Source organism: Lissotriton vulgaris, chromosome 8, assembly GCF_964263255.1.
Source record: "Lissotriton vulgaris chromosome 8, aLisVul1.2, whole genome shotgun sequence".
Lineage (NCBI taxonomy): Eukaryota > Metazoa > Chordata > Amphibia > Caudata > Salamandridae > Lissotriton > Lissotriton vulgaris.
In genome coordinates this window covers 1,416,014,127-1,416,034,811 of record NC_141696.1, presented here as the reverse complement: position 1 = coordinate 1,416,034,811, position 20,685 = coordinate 1,416,014,127, and the positions used below count along the sequence as shown (strand labels likewise).

The 20,685-nt window shown below is 42.0% G+C and overlaps 1 protein-coding gene across 1 annotated transcript in view; it reads left to right on the top strand.

The window, feature by feature from the left end:
* DSCAM (DS cell adhesion molecule) overlaps positions 1–20,685 on the top strand; it is a 985,823-nt gene that overhangs the window by 152,355 nt on the left and 812,783 nt on the right. The gene's annotated exons all lie outside the window — the stretch shown is intronic.

Genomic DNA, 20,685 nt, shown 5'->3' with positions numbered 1-20,685 from the left:
GTATTGTATGGCCCTCTGACTTCCTATGTTCTTACACATCTCACAAATATTATGTTTTGCCACGGTTAGTCAGTTCTGTTTCTACCCCTGAATATCAAGTACAAGAATATTGTGTCACACTAATATTGTAGCAACATATTGAGGGAAAGCTAGGTGCATATAGGGATGTATAGATGTACTATTCTAGACTCCATATATATATATCATCAAGCCACATAGAGGTGAAGTTAGGTATACAAAATTTATACATATATACTTTTCGTTTTTTTGTCCCTTGGTATTCTTTCTATGATGTTAGTCTTCTATGTTATTCAGTTGTCGATATTTAGTAGTCACAGTCGCACTTTGTCCCTAAAATATGGTGTAAGGTAATGCTAGACTTCTGAATTGATTCTCTTATTATTCTTGAAAGACACAAGAGTTAACTTGGCTTGCCTCATTTTGGAATCAGAACTAGTTCATTCAGAATTTTGAAAATGTATTTCTCTGGTTTTCCTTAGTCAGTCTGTTAGAAGGCATTGACACTTGATGGGTTTAGGGGATTATGTTGTGCTGGTAGGATAAGACATGATGACCTTGCCATAAAGCAAAATACATTTTGTCAATTACAGGTCAAAAGACATTAGACTACTAATGAGGGGGTGGTCTGCACAATTGAGCAGTAGGATCAGGCACTTATTGTTTTATAATGTGGGATTATCTTCATAACTTGTTTTTTCCTATTTTTAAGTAAATGTTTGTGTTTGAAAGTTAATATAGTTTGAATGCTTAGACCTTGCAATGTTTTCCATTCTTTTATCAATTCTATTTAATATGGATTTGAGTGCAAATCTACACAAACATATATTATAGATGCCACAATAAACATCAATTAGACGTCAATTCACCAAAACAGCATAGACTTAGCTTGCATAATTTGACCTATGATGACATCACAGGGTGGCTCTTCAACAGCCTTAAAATAAATGCTGAGGTGCATGAAAAGAGCATGAGGCCCGATTCACAGAAGTAACTTAAGACAAAATCCTAAACTTACTACCATTTTGGTATTCACAGAAGGCACTTACTCATTTTGGTATTCACAGAATTCTGTGAATACCAAAATGAGTAACTTACTCATTTTGATGAGTAAGTGCCTCCTGTGAATACCAAAATGAGTAAATGCCTTCTGTGAATACCAAAATGAGTAAATGCCTTCTGTGAATACCAAAATGGTAGTAAGTTTAGGATTTTATCTTAAGTTAGTTCTGTGAATTGGGCCCATGGTGTGAAAACTACAGAAGGTTAACATGGCTCTTGGAGTCCTGCTCAATTTTTATACCCTTGAGCTACCATCAGGACCTCTGAGATCCAGGGTAGCAAAAGTAGTGCAATGGGGTATTAGATGCAAACTACACCACTTGCCTCTACGATTAATGCCACAACCAAGCATTTACGTGCAAACAATGCCCTGCAGATTTTCTATGACTCATTTACTGTGTATCATTGTTGACGCTTGCAGTGATTTAAAGGCTGTGTACCATTACTATAACAGGACTTCTGTCTGTGATTTGTTTCTAAGCAATGGATGAAAAAATAACCTTCTTGTTTTTATAAAATAATTGCCTTCAGATCTGCTGGTAATCAATACCAGAATAATATGACCATAACCCCAAAGCGGGCTATTGATCCATTGTGCAGCCTCCTTTTCCCTGTGCCGGAAAAAGATGCCAAGGCTCAACAGGAGTATTGAACTGTTTCTCCCCAGTGATCAATATGTGAATATTCTGCACAGGGCAGGTTCACTGCTCTGAGTACAAAGTACTATTTAACAGTTTGCCTTGACTGAATGTGGAGGGATCTGCATTATTAGGAGAGAGAGATTTGCATTATTAGAAAAGAGAGATTTGCATTACTAGGAGAGAGAGATTTCCATTACTCCGAGAGACAGGTAAGCGGCAAAATAGAACAGATAGAACATAATGTGATAAATCAGCAAAACCTAATGTTTGGACGCCCCAACAATAAGTCTGTGCTGCCAAGGGGATGCACTGGAGCAGAAATAACTGAATGACCAGTTATGCAAAAAGGTGCTCTTAAATAACATGCCATTTTTAATTTTATCTAATTTAATGTAATTTAATTTTATGTTTTTGAGCATGAAAAGTAATATTAATGTAGCTAGTCGTGTGCTGTTTAACTATGACATTTTAGGCTTGTGATATGGCTGTAGAAAAAATGCAAATTAGATTGTAAAATATGTAGAATTATATGATGACTATGCATGATAGCTGAGGTGCAGGCAAAAGCGAAGCCAAACACTTGGTAAGCGCTTACAAAGGAATGCTCAAGATAATTTTTTGACGCACAGGTGAATCTCCGACGCAATGTGAAGTGAAGTGAAGTGAGGGGGTTTTGTAGAGCGCGTCTGCTGCCCGAAGGCGTCCAAGCGCTAAAGAAGGAAAAGAATAGATTCTGAGGGTAGGAGGTAGCAGGGGAATTAGCTTCTAAATAGGAGTGTTTTGAGTTCTTTGCGGAAGTTTAGAAGGGTAGGCTTGGCTCTGAGTGGAACGGGGAGCGAGTTCCAGAGTCTGGCAGCGTTCAGAGAGAAGGACCTGCCTCCTGCTCTAGCTTTTTTGATTCTGGGGACTACGGCAAAAAGTGCATTCGTGGAGCGCAGGATTTTTCCAGGGCAGTAGGGGGAGAGAAGTGAGTGGTTAATTTCTGGGCTTGCTCTGTGGAATGCTTGATATGATATACAGAGCGCCTTGAATTTTATTCTCTCTCTGACTGGGAGCCAGTGGAGAGCTCTGATTCCTGCCTTGACTGACTCTCTGCGAGGAATCTGTAAGAGAGTGCGGGCGGCACAGTTCTGTGTTCTTTGCAGTTTTTCTAACACATACTCTGGTGCTCCTAGGTATAGAGCATTATTGAAGTCCAGCCTAGATTGTAGGAGGCCCTGAATGACCACTCGCCTAGCTTCGAATGGTAGTAGTGGAAGAATTTTTTTCAACATTCGAATAATTCCGAAGCAGGTTGCAGCTGTTTTGTTGCTTGAGTGTTTAATGTGAGTTTGCTATCTAGCCAAACTCCTAGGCTTTTAATGTTTTCCTTGGGAGTTGGCATAGGTCCCAGGCTAGAGGGCCATAGCTGGTGATAGGTGGTGGGGGGGGAGGGACCGAGGATCATAATCTCGGTCTTATCACCGTTAAGTTTTAAGGATGACATTGTCATCCATCTTTTAACTTCCTCCATACATGCTGCCAAATTGGGTTGGGGGGACACGCTGCCTTTCTGTGTCAGGGAGACCACCAGCTGGGTGTCGTCCGCGTACGATATGATTTTAATACCGTATTTTTGGACGACACCTGCCAATGGTCTCATGTACACGTTAAACAGCGTGGGGCTCAGAGAGGAGCCCTGAGGCACACCGCAGTCCAAGGGTTGGTTTTTGGAGTAGGAGTCGCCATCAAAGACCTGGAAGGTTCTGTTGCTGAGAAACGAGCTCAGCCAGTCTAAGGCGATTCCTGATATGCCGAGATCAGAGAGTCGAGCTAGAAGAGTTTTGTGGCATACCGTATCAAATGCTGCACTTAGATCGAGGAGGACCACTGCCACTGTCCCTCCTCGATCCAAGATCTTCCTAGCTTCTTCTGTGATGGCTAACAGCGCCGTCTCAGTGCCATGTCTGGGGCGGAACCCTGTTTGAGAGACGTCGAGTAGGTGGTTCTCCTCGAGGTAGTCAGTGAGGTGGAGGTTGATGTGCTTCTCTAGGACTTTGCTTGCCCATGGTAGCAGAGAGATTGGGCGGTAGTTATTAGAATCTGCTGGGTTGAGATTAGGCTTTTTTATTAGTGCTTTCACCATTGCTTGTTTCCAGGCAGGGGGGACCACCCCTGAGGAGATTGAACTGTTGAGTAGATCCAGGAGAACAGGAAGAATGATTGGGTTAACCATGTTTATCATCTTGGGGGGTACAGGGTCGAGGGGGGAACCAGATTTCACCTGAAGTGTGAGTAATTTGAGTGATTCCAGGTCTAATAATGTGAAATCATTCAGGTGGGTTTGCGCAGGATGTTCAGTCGCACAGGTGGATTGTGGCGAAACAGATTCTGGGTTGGGATTTGTAAATGAGGAGTATATTTTATTTATTTTTTGAAAGAAGAATTCAGCTAGTTCATTGCAGCGGGAGATGGGATCAAGGGTTGTGATTGTAGGAGGGGGAATTTTGGAAAGTGTTTTAACTACCTGATAAATTTCTTTAGGTTTGGACCTGGCTGCCATGATTTTCTCATTGTAGTAGGTGGCTTGAGCGGCGCTTATTTCCAGTTTGTAGGCTCTAATATTTTCTTTATACCTGTCTTTGTCGGCTAGGGCGTATCCAAGGCGCCACTTCCTCTCCATTTTTCTGCACTGTCGTTTTAACTCCCTGAGTTTGTCCGTGTACCAAGGGGCGGTTTCTCGGGCTCTTTTTAGTTTGGTTTTTCTTGCGGGGAGAATGGTGTCGATGGAGTCCTCTAGCCATTTGTTGAAGATTATGCTATTTTGTTCCGGGTTATTGGAGAGGGTAGGTATGGAGTTTGAGAGAAGGCCAGACCACGCCTCTAGCGGAAGTTTCGACCAATTTCTCATCTTCCGAGTTATGGGAGGGGGAGGCGGGGTGGCGTTTTCTATAGACCAGTTTAGGTGGATTAGATGGTGATCTGTCCAGGGTAGGGGAGTAATGGAGCCAACTGATAGTGTGGGGCAGTTGGTAAAGACTGGGTCGAGTAGGTGACCTTTGTCGTGGGTGGGCGCTTTTACCAATTGAGATAGTTGGATTGCAGCTAGACTGGAGATGAGCTCGCTGGCGGTGCAGTCGGTGCTGACATCGAAATGAATATTGAGGTCGCCCAACAGTGTGTAGTTCGAGGAGGACATGGCAGTTTCTGCGGCGAGCGAAGGTAAGGAGGAGGGAAAGTTGTGCAACGCACCTGGAGGGCGGTAGATTAGCGTACCTGTTAGGGAATCGTTGGGAGTGAGTTTAAGGCAGAAGGATAGGCTTTCACAGTCCAGGATAGGGTCGCTGGTGCAATGACATTGATATATGGACTTATAGATTATGGAGAGGCCTCCTCCCTTCCCGCTAGGGCGGTCCCGGCGTTCAATGTGATAGTCCAGTGGCAAGGTTTGAATTATATCCGGGTCACATTCTGGGGTTAACCAGGTTTCGGTTAGAAAGAGGACGTCCGGGGATAGTTCTGCAATAGCAGGAGGATATCAAGCACAATCACAAAGGACACTGCTGTGTACATGTCTTACACTGCATAATAATGGCTGACTGGGCACTACAGAAATGCCACACAATACTAACTCCAAAAATAAACACATGCATGTTTTTTCTAAACCTGTAATTTTAAAGTACAAGTCTAGATAGGTTGGCATGTGTGTGCATGCATATGTGTGTATGTGTGCTTGCATGCGAGTGACTTAACCCCTTGTATGCTGATGACGATACCAAGCCGTCATGCACTACAGTGCTCGTGTGCTGATGACGGCCTGGTATCGCCATGGCCCGCCCCTGTTCTTTTGTTTACCGCACAGCGGCGGAAACGGGCCAGCAGCGAAGGGGTTAAACACTGAAGGCCCCACGCAGGCACCAGATGAAATTTTTGACCCTTGCCTACCATGTGGAAACCCCTTACATAAAAAAATGAAATGGATATCACTGTGTATGTCTTCATTGGGGGTAGAACTAGTAAAGCACTTTTTAGAGGATGGTCCCTTGAAAGCCAGGGCTCTTTCTCAGGTGACTTCACTCAGCCTGTGTAGCCTCCCAGCCCCAGTGTGCAAGCTGCTCCCTGGCAGAGGAAGACTTCTTCCAATCAATCAATCAATCAGGGAATTTGTAAAGCGCACTGCTTACCAGCTAGGGTCTCAAGGTGCTGGGGGAAGTGGGGGAGCTGCGTTGACTTGGATGGTCATGCTGAGCTTGGAGTGGAGGATGACCCCTAGGTTGCGTGCGTGGTTGATTGGTGCTGGGGAGGTTACCAGTGATGCTGGCCACCAGGAGTCGTCCCACGCTGAGGGATTGAGCCCAAGGATGAGGACCTCCGTCTTGTCCGTGTTCAGTTTGAGTCGGCTTGCCTCCATCCACTCGGCGACGGCCTTCATGCCCTGGTGTGGGTTGGATTTGGCGGTGAGGGGGTCTTTGGTGAGGGAGAGGATCCGTTGGGTGTCGTCGGCGTAGTAGATTATGTTGAGGTCTTGTAGTCTGGCGATGCGAGCGAGGGGGGCCATGTAGACGTTGAACAGAGTCGGGCTGAGTGAGGATCGTGGCGTGGGCTTGTCCAAAACTGGCCCTTTTTTGGGAACGAATAGGGGAGGAGCTGTGGTTCTGGGCTGCCAGATTGACCTCACTCCCAGGGTTACTCTGTTGGACTTATTAGAAGAGGTGGAGGGGCAGAGAATGGAACTGACTTTATTGGGGTAGCAACACTAGTGGCGGAATGGAAAATTGCTCACAAATGGATATCCCCAGAACACCCTTCAATGGTGGAATGGAAGAGGGGATAGATTGGGGAATCCAGCAAAAACAGCTGGTTTACGAGGTGCGGGTTGCCGCAGAAAAGAGAAGATCTGGGGCAAGTGCTGGGAATATCATGCTTTGGCTATGGGGACTTCCTAAATGTATATTGGAATGGTGCCTACTATTTAGTTGTGTGGAAATGGTCATGCTGTGTGTCATCAATGATGTTAAAATCAATAAAAATTGGTTATCAAAAACAAATAAAAAGCTGCTACTCCTAATTTGCTCCCAAGATCCATGAGAGAAGAGATGAGAGTGATATTGTCAGTAGGTGCTTTAACCCCTGCACCCAAATGAACTAATGAATAGTTCCGTACTGGGCTTCTACATGAAAATGGCTTAATTGGGGTGACTGGAGTACACATGCCTGGATGTGAGTTCACTGTTCTCCATAACACATGAAACATTTGTGCATAAATGGGCCTGCATGTTGGGTTTACTGGTTGAACATTGTGATGAGATAAATGTCCATTGTGATGTATAACAATCCATCTTTGAGGATTCGGGACCAGTTTCAAAAGCACTCACTTTGCGAGTGCCGCTAATGGTACTCTCACCTTATTTAATGGCCGTTGTAGCTCAGACAAAGTGCAATATCTTCCCAAGTTTTTAATTAATGGTATTTGAATCTTTCTCATTTTTTGGTCAGTAATTATAGGGGATGAATACATAATGAATTCAAGGGGTAAAATAAAGCTATGTCTAGTTGCTAGTCTTCTTTCAGCTGCTCTCCCCTATGCAAATAATTTCAGAATGGAATTTTACAGAGTTCCATTCTGCTTCGTTGCAGGGGTGACAAATCATATTTTCTTCCCTGCATTATTGTCCTAAAATTGAAATTAATCAAGGTTTTAGATGCTCCCCTGGAGAGATTTTGAGATTTGTGTTAATCCTATTTGTTGATCTCACCCTATTTGTTGATCTCTTATCGATGTATTCCCATTTGTTGAATCGAGAATATCTCTGTAAATGGTCTATTCTTTTTCTTATATATATGGTAACTTTTATCATTAGGCACTCTTTTATACAGTGTATCTGAATAGTTTAATGACTTGTTATGTATTCATGCACAAATTATTCTGGTAGACATATGTTTTGCCATAAACAATTGACTACAAAAAGGTATGAGGATTGAAAATAAATTCATATATTTGTGCCGTACAGATACTTTGAGTAAATACAACTTTGGAACTTGTTTGCTAATAATGTCCGCCCTTCCGTGTGTCTTGTAAGCTTGTAATGGCAACATAATAATATGTGACCATCTACCGAATAAAGTAATATATGTGTTCATTATTAACAAAAAAACTCTAGAAATATAAGGGTACAAAACCTAGCAAATTGAAAAGTTAATGTGCTGTAGATACTCAACTGTATGTCCGATTCTTGTTATTTGAATGTCATGTCTTCTCACTTTCAGGACACTCTCAGTTTCGATTGTGTCTAGGCTCATTCTTTTTAAATTAACCAAATATTTGCTTTTGATGACTTGCTCAATTTAGGTAGGATCCACAAATATATACTTTGACTCTTTCAATAATTGTGTGACCTAATTCATTTTGCACATATATAAATATATAGAAAAACAAAGGTTAAAGTATCCTTATAGTCAGGTGTAATATAAAGATCTGTTTTTTTTTGTTTTTTTTAAACCTTAGAAATTCACTGAAAAAAACGATGGTTAAAGTGACATTATAGGCCCCAATTCAGAAAGGTAGATTGAGTGGAAAGTCAAACTTTAAGACTTACGGTATTCACATAGGACGAATAGTAAATGCCTTTTGTGAATACCGAAAGTCGTTAAGTTCGACTTGCCTCTCAGTTTACCTTTGTATATTGGAGCCTTAATTCGGTGGTTATGTTTGTGACAAAATTAACATTGTGAACTAAAAAAAAAAACGGAAATTTAGCAGAACTAACTATAACGCGTGCCCCCGCCATGCACTGCTTTTGACCTCACATATTGCAGCACTCATTACATGTTCTATGACATAATTAAAGCCATTACTGGTGAAATCTCAAATGACATCACTGATGATATCGCTGATGACTTATTAAGGCCAAAGCTGCTGCATGCTAAAGAAATACACTTTTTACATTTTTAAATGTTTTACCTGATGTTTGTTGCATGAGTTACATGGCTAACATTTCGAGGGTTCGGTTCATGCAAGTGCTTTTAGAGGAAAACCAGGGGCATGGCTCCCCCCTCTCTGTTAATTAATTTGTTGGCTCGCCCACCGCTGCTCTGATAACCCAGATATTCATAGGCCTTGAGCTGAATTTCACTCACTGAAGGGTGGGGTCTCCATGCGCTACAGGGGCCTGCATTACATGTCTGTGTCAAGAGCATGTAATTAGTATGACCCGCAAGTGCTGCCTTCATCTCGGCTGCTCCAGAATGACTTCGAAACCTGTCTGCTTTGCATTAACTAATCCTTTGACGGCAAAAACCAGGAAAAAAAACGAGGCACTGCATCGCCTTGATTACCATTTAAGGACTTCCAAATGTGTTTGATTTTTCAAGTGGATGCAGTGGTTCTTTTGGCAGCCTGTCATTTTTCATTAGTGATAACCTGGGAAGAGAGCCATATAGAGCCCTTTAAAGAGAGTGGAAGCTAATGGTGAGACACATCGCAAGATACGCGAAGATACATAGCAGACAACTGCCTAGAACAGGCAGAGGCAGTCTCTGTACATATCTCCACATCTTCAAAAGATACATAATTGATAACTAAGACTAGCCACAGGTCACCTCTATGGCACTGTTTACACGTCAGGTGGAGCACAATTTCTGTATTAATTCCATTCCGCTTACTATGTAAGTCATAGGGCCCGATTCACAAAGGGCCTCCGCACTCGTGGCGGAGGCTCCTGATATATTTGGGACCTCCGTACTGCATTAGGGACCTCCGTACCATTGTGGGGTCCCCTCCACAACTGCGGGTCCCCTGCCACTGTTGCAGGGCTCCACCAGAGGCACTTACTGAATCTCAAGGGTAAGGGAACACCTGACCTGCTTTATCTGGCTAGTATTGATGAACAGTAAAACCACATGGTTCTCCACCCTGCCATACCTAATCTTTCCTTTCAATCCCCTATCTTCTCTACCCCCCCCGTGCGACACTCAACCCACAAAGACGCCCTCACACACCAAGTGATAAATGTGTCCACTAAACCCTTTGGAATAGGGAATATTGAGGTTGATACTGCACGACAATTCGGTGTCCCAACAGTTAATTCGCTTTGCAAGGAGTTTAACTCATAATGGAATTCCGTGGGGTGATTCTGGTCAAGAATGGTAAGTTTGGATGCAATAAATCTCCACATGGAATTATAACTTCTAGTCATGGCATAAGTGACCATGGCAAGCCTTGTGGCTTGCATCTTCTCCAGCTTTGTTTTTAAGTTCATCAGTTTTACTTAGTGGGAAGCAAAACACATTTAAGAAAAAAAGAAAAAGTTGTCCACTCTCGTGCATGGCTAAGAAACATTGGCGCTTACCATATTTCACAGCAGAGTCACCCTTTGGAGGGTTTATGCGTATGGGCAATGGAGATGAGATGGCCAAACTGTGGCCATTATATCTTCTCACCGACAACTACGTCACAGTGGAGGAGATCCCTGCATCTGGATGCTGCGTCAATACTGGGTGGGACATCCGGGTGCAGGGATGAGAACATTCGACTATACCAGCTTCTGGAAAATTTGGGGAATTTCTGACCTTTGTGAATGTGACATTCCTCCAGTTTGCTCAGCTATGGAAGGTAATTAAACATTTTCTGCACCTCTCTTCAGCACACATTCGGAAGTAAATCAACCAAAAATGATAGACAAATTCATATGTGAGAATGGTCCATGCGGCAGCCATTCTAAGAGGTTGGCACTAATAATTGTCATTTATTACACCATTTATATAGTGTGCTGGCACCACAAATATGGCCCCAATTACTAAGCAATCCTTGTTCAATATGGAGCCATGTTGCATAAAATGCATGGTTGATGGTGTTTTTATAGTGTAACCTATGTGAGAAGCTGTGCATGTTGTATGTGAGGGACAGAGGGGGGCTCCGGACGGTGGTCTTGGTGCTACAACTATGCATGACTATGAACTCAGCTCTAGGTCTGGGTTCTAAGAGCCAACTATTTATGGACCATTCTTCATGTGAGGTTCTGAAACTATGGCAGCCGTGAGGTGAATGCCATATGGCGGGGGGAACAGCCAAGCTTCAATAGTCTTTAGAATTCCATGTAGTTGGAGAGCTCTCTGATTCATTTAGGGGGAACTTCAAACGCTTGAAAGCCTTCTCCAATGCAGAATTTCCATAGCGCGGCATTCAACCTACCTGCTTCTTTGACACAGTCAATGTGAGAGATTGGAAAGGATATTTGGGGGGAGGGAGGACCTACTTTACTAACACCTTGGATGCCTCCATCTGATACCATTACTCTGAAGTAATCAGAAGATGACATGACAGAATATTACAAAACTCGTGAAATAAGTAACTTTAAAAAAAACTAAGGATGCAAGGGCTTTTCAATAACAAGCGTGATTACGCAAAGGTGTCACGCATGACATGTGGTCACTTGGCAACTATAGCTAACTATTTCCTGGGCCACTTGGCAGGATTTCAAGTAAGCATTGTGGTTTATCATCTGAGAGTCCAGCACTGATATAAATATTATCAAAATGTGGTTAACACCATCAGTGCTGCAGCAATTCCCCCTCTGTGCTGATAATCTATGAATCCCATTGTTCATGACGAGCTCAGCTCATCATGAGCATCGAAGGGGTTAAGTAGACTGTGTCGTGAACAGTGATAATACAGCCACTAATGTGCCTGCTTAGAGGCGAGGAAGGAATGTATTCCCCTGACGTGATCTTCACAAAATGTAAAGATCACTAATTTCCTTTCTCCATCTATTTCAGATCTGGCTTGAGAGATCAGCTGTTAATGATCTATTGGTACCTTTTCAAATATCTATCTATCTATCTATCTATCTATCTATCTATCTATCTATCTATCTATCTATCTATCTATCTATCTATCTATCTATCTATCTATCTTTCTATTTATCTATCTATCTATATATATATATATACTAGAATTCACTTAGAGGGCCATTTATCGCTCTCTGTTGGCTGTTTCGTGCATCATTGCACACTCTTGGACGTCCTTTCATTGGAATTCATTTGGGACTATTTTACATCTAAAAACGTACTTAACCATCACACTGTCTGTCACGTTCAATTCTTTATCACATGTATGTATCCACTCCCCACAAAAAACATTACATCTAAGCCTCTGACTTTGCCAATGCTTGATTTTCTTTATATCTTTGTGTCTCATATGTACTGACTTTGTGCAAGATTTCAAAGCAGAGGTCAGAAGGTGAACAAAATGTAATAAGGAGGGTGGGTGGAGCACAGGCTAAAATCCCTACTACAGCTAGGCCACCGACTAGTATCCATTTGGCACTTTGCTAAAAACAAAATGGCTGCCATCGCTTTAGTCTGGGAAAATATGATGAAAGTGTAAACACCTGTATAACCACGAAACGAGCAATAGTGAAACAAGTCCCTGCATTATAGGTGTGATTATTGTGCAGTATCTATCTGAGAAAAATGGTATTGGGTTTTAACTCGATGTCCTTTGTTTACTAATAGAAGGAAGATAACACTGTTTACACGGTAAGAACTCCCACCTCAGCTCTTTCCAACAGGGCATGCGTATGCTACATCTGTGGCTTTGTCCCAGGAGAAATTCGCTCACTCTTCCAAATGATGACAGCTGCAAATTCTCTGAGTACCCAGTGTCCAGAGGTTGCAGCCAATTTAGCACAATGAGCCATGGGATGAAAAGGTCAACAGTGCAGAGAGGCTCATACTTAATGAAATGAGTTGCATTATTTATGTAGACAGCCGCCTATAAACCTCAGCAGAAAGGTCGGAGAGTCCCCAGGCCTCACAGTGCTTCATGTTGTAGGGTGTCTAATGCCATGGAACGAATCTGCCATTGAGGCATTTACTACTGCTTAGTGAACCAGTAAATACTCCTTTTTAGACATCAGCATTTCCCAGATTCTCCCAGCCCTTGGAGTGCTGTCTCTGTAGACGCTGTGCTCCTCACTCCAGGTGAACTGACATTACATTTGGTGCAAACCATGCAGTAAATATATTTAGCACATTCTGTACTGTTTGTGTAGGAGCAAATTGAGCTAGCAACTGAACCTCTAAGATATCACATAATGTTTTGAATCAGCGCAAACCTGGAGCTAACTGATTTTGCTCTATTTTTTGCCAATTATCTTTGACATATATACAATAAGATAAAGAGAAAAGTGTATTAAATGTGATAAATTGGAAAAATCCGTTTCTTTTCATGTTGACTTATGCAAAGAGCAAGATGAGCACAAAATTCCTTTTCTCCACTTTTGCACGGATGCATAGGTTATGCGAGGTTGACTGAGGCAAACTCTGTTTGTTGTACTTCGTAGTATGAAAGAGTTATGCTGAAAATACAGGGTGTTACTGGTGCCTACTTTAATGTTGTACAATTTATCGACATCAGAAGAATGAATGTCTGCATTGGCCGGATCAAGATTCGAAACAGAATCAGTATTTACTCTGATATCAACAGCGAGGTTTTTATTTTATTTTATTTTATTTTATGTGATTTTATGTAGCCCGAACTTTACCCGAAGGTGTCAGAGCGCTTTACATAAGAACCAGTTGCAAAACATAAGGACTTAGGATTACATGCGTTACATAAAAGATACAAACAGAAAACATCGCAAATGTACAAGATGTAAAGTCACACAAGGACGAGATACAAACAGAAAGAAGAATTGCAAATGTACAAGTAGTAAAGTCACTCAAGTAAGAGATACAAATGGATATACTCTAAGAGTCACATAGGAATGGTAGAGAGTACAAGGGTCTACTGCATATACTAGTGATTAGAGTTATCTCTTTATACATAGGGAAGGGGTACGGATGGATATACTCTAAGAGTCACATAGGAATGGTAGAGAGTACAAGGGTCTACTGCATATACTAGTGATTAGAGTTATCTCTTTATACATAGGGAAGGGATACGAATGGATACACTCTAAGAGCCACATAGGAATGGTAGAGAGTACAAGGGTCTACTGCATATACTAGTGATTAGAGTTATCTCTTTATACATAGGGTAGGGATACGAATGGATACACTCTAAGAGCCACATAGGAATGGTAGAGAGTACAAGGGTCTACTGCATATACTAGTGATTAGAGTTATCTCTTTATACATAGGGAAGGGATACGAATGGATACACTCTAAGAGCCACATAGGAATGGTAGAGAGTACAAGGGTCTACTGCATATACTAGTGATTAGAGTTATCTCTTTATACATAGGGTAGGGATACGAATGGATACACTCTAAGAGCCACATAGGAATGGTAGAGAGTACAAGGGTCTACTGCATATACTAGTGATTAGAGTTATCTCTTTATACATAGGGAAGGGATACGAATGGATACACTCTAAGAGCCACATAGGAATGGTAGAGAGTACAAGGGTCTACTGCATATACTAGTGATTAGAGTTATCTCTTTATACATAGGGAAGGGATACGAATGGATACACTCTAAGAGCCACATAGGAATGGTAGAGAGTACAAGGGTCTACTGCATATACTAGTGATTAGAGTTATCTCTTTATACATAGGGTAGGGATACGAATGGATACACTCTAAGAGCCACATAGGAATGGTAGAGAGTACAAGGGTCTACTGCATATACTAGTGATTAGAGTTATCTCTTTATACATAGGGAAGGGATACGAATGGATACACTCTAAGAGCCACATAGGAATGGTAGAGAGTACAAGGGTCTACTGCATATACTAGTGATTAGAGTTATCTCTTTATACATAGGGTAGGGATACGAATGGATACACTCTAAGAGCCACATAGGAATGGTAGAGAGTACAAGGGTCTACTGCATATACTAGTGATTAGAGTTATCTCTTTATACATAGGGAAGGGATACGAATGGATATACTCTAAGAGCCACATAGGAATGGTAGAGAGTACAAGGGTCTACTGCATATACTAGTAATTAGAGTTATCTCTTTATACATAGGGAAGGGATACGAATGGATATACTCTAAGAGCCACATAGGAATGGTAGAGAGTACAAGGTCTACTGCATATACTAGTGATTAGAGTTATCGCTATATACATAGGGAAGGGATACGAATGGATATACTCTAAGAATCACATAGTAATGGTAGAGAGTACGAAGGTCGACTGCATATACTAGTGATTAGAGTTATCGCTATATACATAGGGAAGGGATACGAATGGATATACTCTAAGAGTGACATAGGAATGGTAGAGAGTATGAAGGTCTACTGCATATACTAGTGATTAGAGTTATCTTTATATACATAGGGAAGGGATACGAATGGATATACTCTAGGAGTCACATAGGAATGGTAGAGAGTACAAGGTCTACTGCATATACTAGTGATTAGAGTTATCGCTATATACATAGGGAAGGGATACGAATGGATATACTCTAAGAGTCACATAGTAATGGTAGAGAGTACAAAGGTCGACTGCATATACTAGTGATTAGAGTTATCGCTATATACATAGGGAAGGGATACGAATGGATATACTCTAAGAGTGACATAGGAATGGTAGAGAGTACAAAGGTCTACTGCATATACTAGTGATTAGAATTATCTTTATATACATATATATATATACACATAGTGGATTTTCTCAGGTCAAGACGCCCCCAAAAAAAGAAAAACCCAGGAGAGCAGAGTTCCATTAAGGGGGTCGGAGAGGGGTGCACAGTCACAGCCCTACTGGCTTAGAATACACATCCTTGACATGCTATCCTTGGAATGTGATGCAAAGGACGTCATTTAAAATGATAGATGATGAGCCAGCCTAACACTATACATCACATCACAGACATCAAACATGTTCGTTCATTGGGCAGAAAAGAAGACTCATCTGCTCTACTCAAAATATGGATCATAGACTAGTAGGCTCGTGGGGTCTATTCACAAAGGAGTTCTCACAATAGAACACATGTAGTACACTTTTATACGTCTTTGTGAATCGGCCCCAAAGCATCCAAAATGGCACTCGGATTTGAATATTCAGGTGGTATTCGTATACATTTACTTCAAATGGAAAGGACTGTGTCCCTTTTACTAATAGAGCGTTTGATGTTCATGGGCAGGCCAGAGAGGCATTCTGGTATATGTAAAACAGTAGTCCCACCTCCTGTTCTCATAAAAGCGTTTGTGACTCCAGGATGATCTTTCCCTTTGTCCTCTGCCCCCCATCACCTTTCTTCTTCTCACTCTTAAGGGGTCATCCGTTGACCTGTGTTTTATCAAATAAAATGAATACAATGAAACACAACATAAGAGCATTGACATGAAAGAGGAGTTGGTCCGTGCATCTGTGACAATGAAATGTACCTATATTAATTAAAGAAAAGAGCAGGCTCGTGCGTCACCATCGGGGTGAAGGTACTCAGACCCAACAGTGCTGCGAAACCATGTTACTGGCAATACAGCGCTATGCAAATCTTTACTACAACATAGAAGTCAGTTTTCCAGAGTTTTTCCAGCTTCTCCCTTATGACGTCCATTCAATTTTGTGGCTCATAACTATTCAGGACAAAAGTGATGATTTACAGTTGTATTTGCGGACGATACCCAGCTGGTGGTCTCTTTGACGTGGGCTGAAGACCCTGCGGGCACGGTGGATCTGGTGGGCTGCCTGAGTGAAATCAGCAGCTGGAAGACCCTGTCTTGTCTCAAACTTAATGGGGACAAGACAGAGGTCATGCTGTTGGGTCACTCAGCTGCATCCACGGTCGACCAGATCTGGCCAGTTTGCCTGGGCCCTCCTCCAGTCCCTAAGGATGCTATTAAGAGCTTGGGTGTCCGGTTGGACAAGTCCTTGACGTTTGACCATCAAGCTGTCGTGCTATCTGCCACTTGTTTTGGCCTCATTAGAATGCTGAGGAAGATCCTTCCCCTGCTACCATTTGAGGCCAAACAAATTGTTGTTCAAGGATTGATTCTCTCCAGACTAGATTTTGGGAATGCACTCTATCTTGGAGCCCCAGACTTCACACTGAGGAAGCTACAGGTAATCTAAAATTGTGCGGCCCGGACCCTGCTTCAAATCCCCCGCAGGACCTCTGTTAAACCTCGTTTAACAAAACTGCACTGGCTCCCTGTAAGGGATAGAATTAGTTTTAAATCTCTCTGTGTTGCTCATCAGGCATTCTAGGAAACTGGCCCAGCAATTAGTCGTCCCTTAATCACCCCTTACCTCCCTAGCAGACAGCTACGGTCTACCAATGCTTTTTGTGCTGTCGTACCAAAGGTCAAACGGTCCAGAGCAGGAGGTCGTTCCTTTTCCCTGAATGCGACTAGGCTTTGGAACGGTTTACCCCTATTTCTCAGGTCCAACTCAGATCTTACCTCTTTTAGGAAGCACCTGAAAACTTTTTTGTTCAATAAATAGATTTGTTTTTTCTTGTTTCTGTCACTCGCTCAGCTGTCTATACACTGTTATCCTTAGCGCTTGGACGCCTCTGGGCAGCTATTTGCGCTTTATAAAACACATTTTCATTTCATTTCATATTTGCAGATGATATGCCTCATTACGAATGTAAACACAATTTGGGGTGGTGATAGTCGGCCCTGTGATAGTTATACTGGGTGGTATTACCATGCCATTTAGCAGCAAGTACATCTTTGACACCCTGAATGGGGAATAACATGCAGGCACTGTAGTCAACTGACCCGTTGCCACATGTTTTTCATGAATTTTGTGTCCTTTCCACTTTAAGCAGGTGGTAGATGTGAGCAGGAAAGCAGGTGATAGTAGTTCTGCACCCGGTAAAACTTGTAATCGTGCAGGGTGGTATATCACAGAAACCTGCAGACGTATCACTGATGATGCTTCGTGCTTGATGGCTTTATTTTTTCAAGTGGACCATAACATTTGAAGGGACATGCTGCATAGTGACAACACTTCAACGTATCCTAAGCTATCGTTTGCATGTGATGGTGTTACATAACACTTAGTACGCTACACTGGAGCCCTATTTAGCATGTGGCCAGGGCCTCTTTCCATGAGCATGATGAAAGCACAAAAGTTGTGTGTCTAAATATCCCTATATATGTGTGCTTATATGTAGTACGTAAGTCTGTTTGTAAAATTATGCAGTGAGAACCTCAATACAAAGCAGTGGTGCACGTGTAGAATACAATGCATTAAGAGACGATGGGGTGTTGAGTTGTGAGAGTGAGTTTCAGTGAGGGAGGAAAGAGTCAAAAGAAAGTTGTGAGCCTTGGGGCTGTCCAGGTCCTCCCTTTGGGTGACGTGTATGCATTAAAAGGAAGGTTCAGGCCTGACAAAGGTTTGCCAGGTCAAAATAGCAGCTTAAAACTGCACACACAGGCTGTGCAGTGGCAGGCCTGAGATAGGTTTACCATGCTACTTACGTGAGGGGCACAAGCAGTGTTGCAGGCCCCCTAGTATCATTCAATTTACAGGCCCTTGGTATACAGTATACCACTCTACAAGGGACTGACAAGTAAATTGAATATGCCAATTTGTTATAAGCTAATTCTGCCATGTTTTAGGGAGTGGGCAAAAGCACTTTAGCACTGATTAGCATTGGTAAAGTGAACAGAGTCCTAAAGCCAACAAAACGAATTCAGCAAAAAAAGGAGGTCGGATGGCAAAGCGTTTGGCGATGACCCTGCAGAAACAGCCAAGTCCAACAATGACATTAATAACAGCAAGACAAAATAAGACCCACGTTTAGACAAGTGATGTGAACCCTGTTTGTACTTACCTGGGACAATGTCATTTTTTAGGAGATAAAAGAACCAGAGGAAGGACTAGGAAGGAAACAAAGCCCGTATGATGCAGAAAACCAACAAACTCTTGCTATGTGGTGGACAGGTCCCACAGAAGGAAAACAAGCCTACCAGTCTCACTGAGCAGCTTTCTGGATACTCAGCTAAACGATATTGGATTATTTAAATAATTTATGCCATAGTGACATGTCTCTTACGGTCCTTTTGTAGCATGTATGATGCTTAAATGAGGGCTTATATGTGACAGGTATTCATGTGAGTCAAAAACACCAGCTTGACTAGAAAAATTCTGCCGACAATCATGTAAACAAGTTGTTGTCCATGTGTATTATTAATAATTACTACTGATACATAGCACCCTACATGAACTCAAGTGTTTTTAGCAGGTGTTATTATGCCAAGTATCATGTGTCAGTGGACGAATGTGTCCACTCCCACTGCTATTGACCTCATAGTCACAGGTTCAAATCCTAGTGGGTCCTCTCAGCCTTTCATCCTTCTAAGCTCTATAAAATGAGCACCATTGTGTTGGGTAACAATAAACATCTGCTAAGGGAACGTGTTATTGGGTGTGAAAAGTCCTTCATTAATATTTACTTTTCCTCAATGCAGACCTTGGGATACACCCATTCATTAATTTACTAATGTGAATGACCATGCATTGATTTTCATAATACAGCTGGCATGTTAAGAACATCAACAGAAGAATAATAGAGAATGTATATGAGACAGGAGAGCTGTAATTGGAAAGATAGGTCCCTTATTCGATTTTTTGAAAATCAAAATGGGAAACTACCGAAAAGTTGACGAATGGCTGTTGAATCTCCTTTTCGGCGAACTAATAAAATGAGGAAGGCTTTTTGGTTGGAAATCATTCGATTTTCATTAAGAAATCAGATCCTAGTATTAAATGTAAGCTCTGGTATTTAAAATTATGTTTGCAAAACTCCTTAAAAAATTCTAAACAGTTAAAAATTAAAAGTATGTTTCGTGTGAATTAAAAAAACAAACTGTGAATTAAAAAAAAAACGGTTAGAAGGTTTTAGAAAATGTTTAAAGAAATGGGTCCTGGTAGTTTTTTTTCCAGTTAAACTGTGACTCGGAAAGAAAAATAATAGTAAATAAAGCAAATGCTCAAAGAAAAACAGATAAGGGGTAGTGCGGCTGGAGTGATGACGAGGGCCTCTGGAAAAGGTGTATAGGGTATAGGATCGAAGGATTAAAAAAAAACACAAGTTGCAGAAGAGAACCTTATGGCCAGAGCACCAGGAAGAGAGGCTGGGGGCATGCTGGGGAGTAAAAAAGAGAATTACTGTGCATTCCCAAGGAGGGAAACAAAGAGGATTGAAAAGGAGGAAGAAGACGGACAACAGAGGGTGTCTTCTCCTAAATAGCAACCAAAATGGCGTTGTCCTAGGATTAGAAAAATGATTATAAGCATGTATTTTTCGAACTGAATGGCTTTCACTAGGTTGGATTGACAAATTGAAAATATCATTCATTTTTCTAATTTCGAAGAAAATGCGTGTGTTCGAAATTTCTATAAAACAGGTTTCTACCACTTTTTCTGTTCTAGAAACACACCACTATTAAGCCATGGGGGAATAGACAGGCCCTCCATCACGTTGTATGCAGACTTTAGAGTGAAATGAGGTTTCAACTCGAACAATCTCCCGAGCAGAAATTGCAGAGCGAGGTTCTCCATGCACAGAGCACAGAGATGGTAGCGTTTAGAACACTGTGTCTGCCATGGCGGCTCATCCAATGGCAGAGAGTCAGCAATTTATAGCGGTAGCATACGTTCTCGTCCCAATTAACGCGAGAAAGCATCTGCTCGCTCACTGTCACAGATCCAAAGGGCTGCCTCAAACTGCTGTCATTTGCAATGATAGTTTGGCAGCAACGCTGTGTGAAATTGTGAGTCGGTATGGAGTCGAATTCGGCATTTCGTGAAATTGCTGTCGTTAGGGCACAGATATATTACTGCTGCAAAGGTAACTAAATCTCGATTTATACATGCATACAGTGGCACAGTCAGGTCCCCTGCAAGGAAAATGACCGCTTGTATGATAGAGGCACGCATGGCTAAACCACGTGTAGCTCAACAACGCAGCCCTAACCACAAATGTGTCTGAACAACACATACCTTTACCAGAATTGCCTTTGCCGTGCAAGTTCGTGGTAAAGGCATGATTGGTAAAGGGATATGTGTGGTAAAGTTCA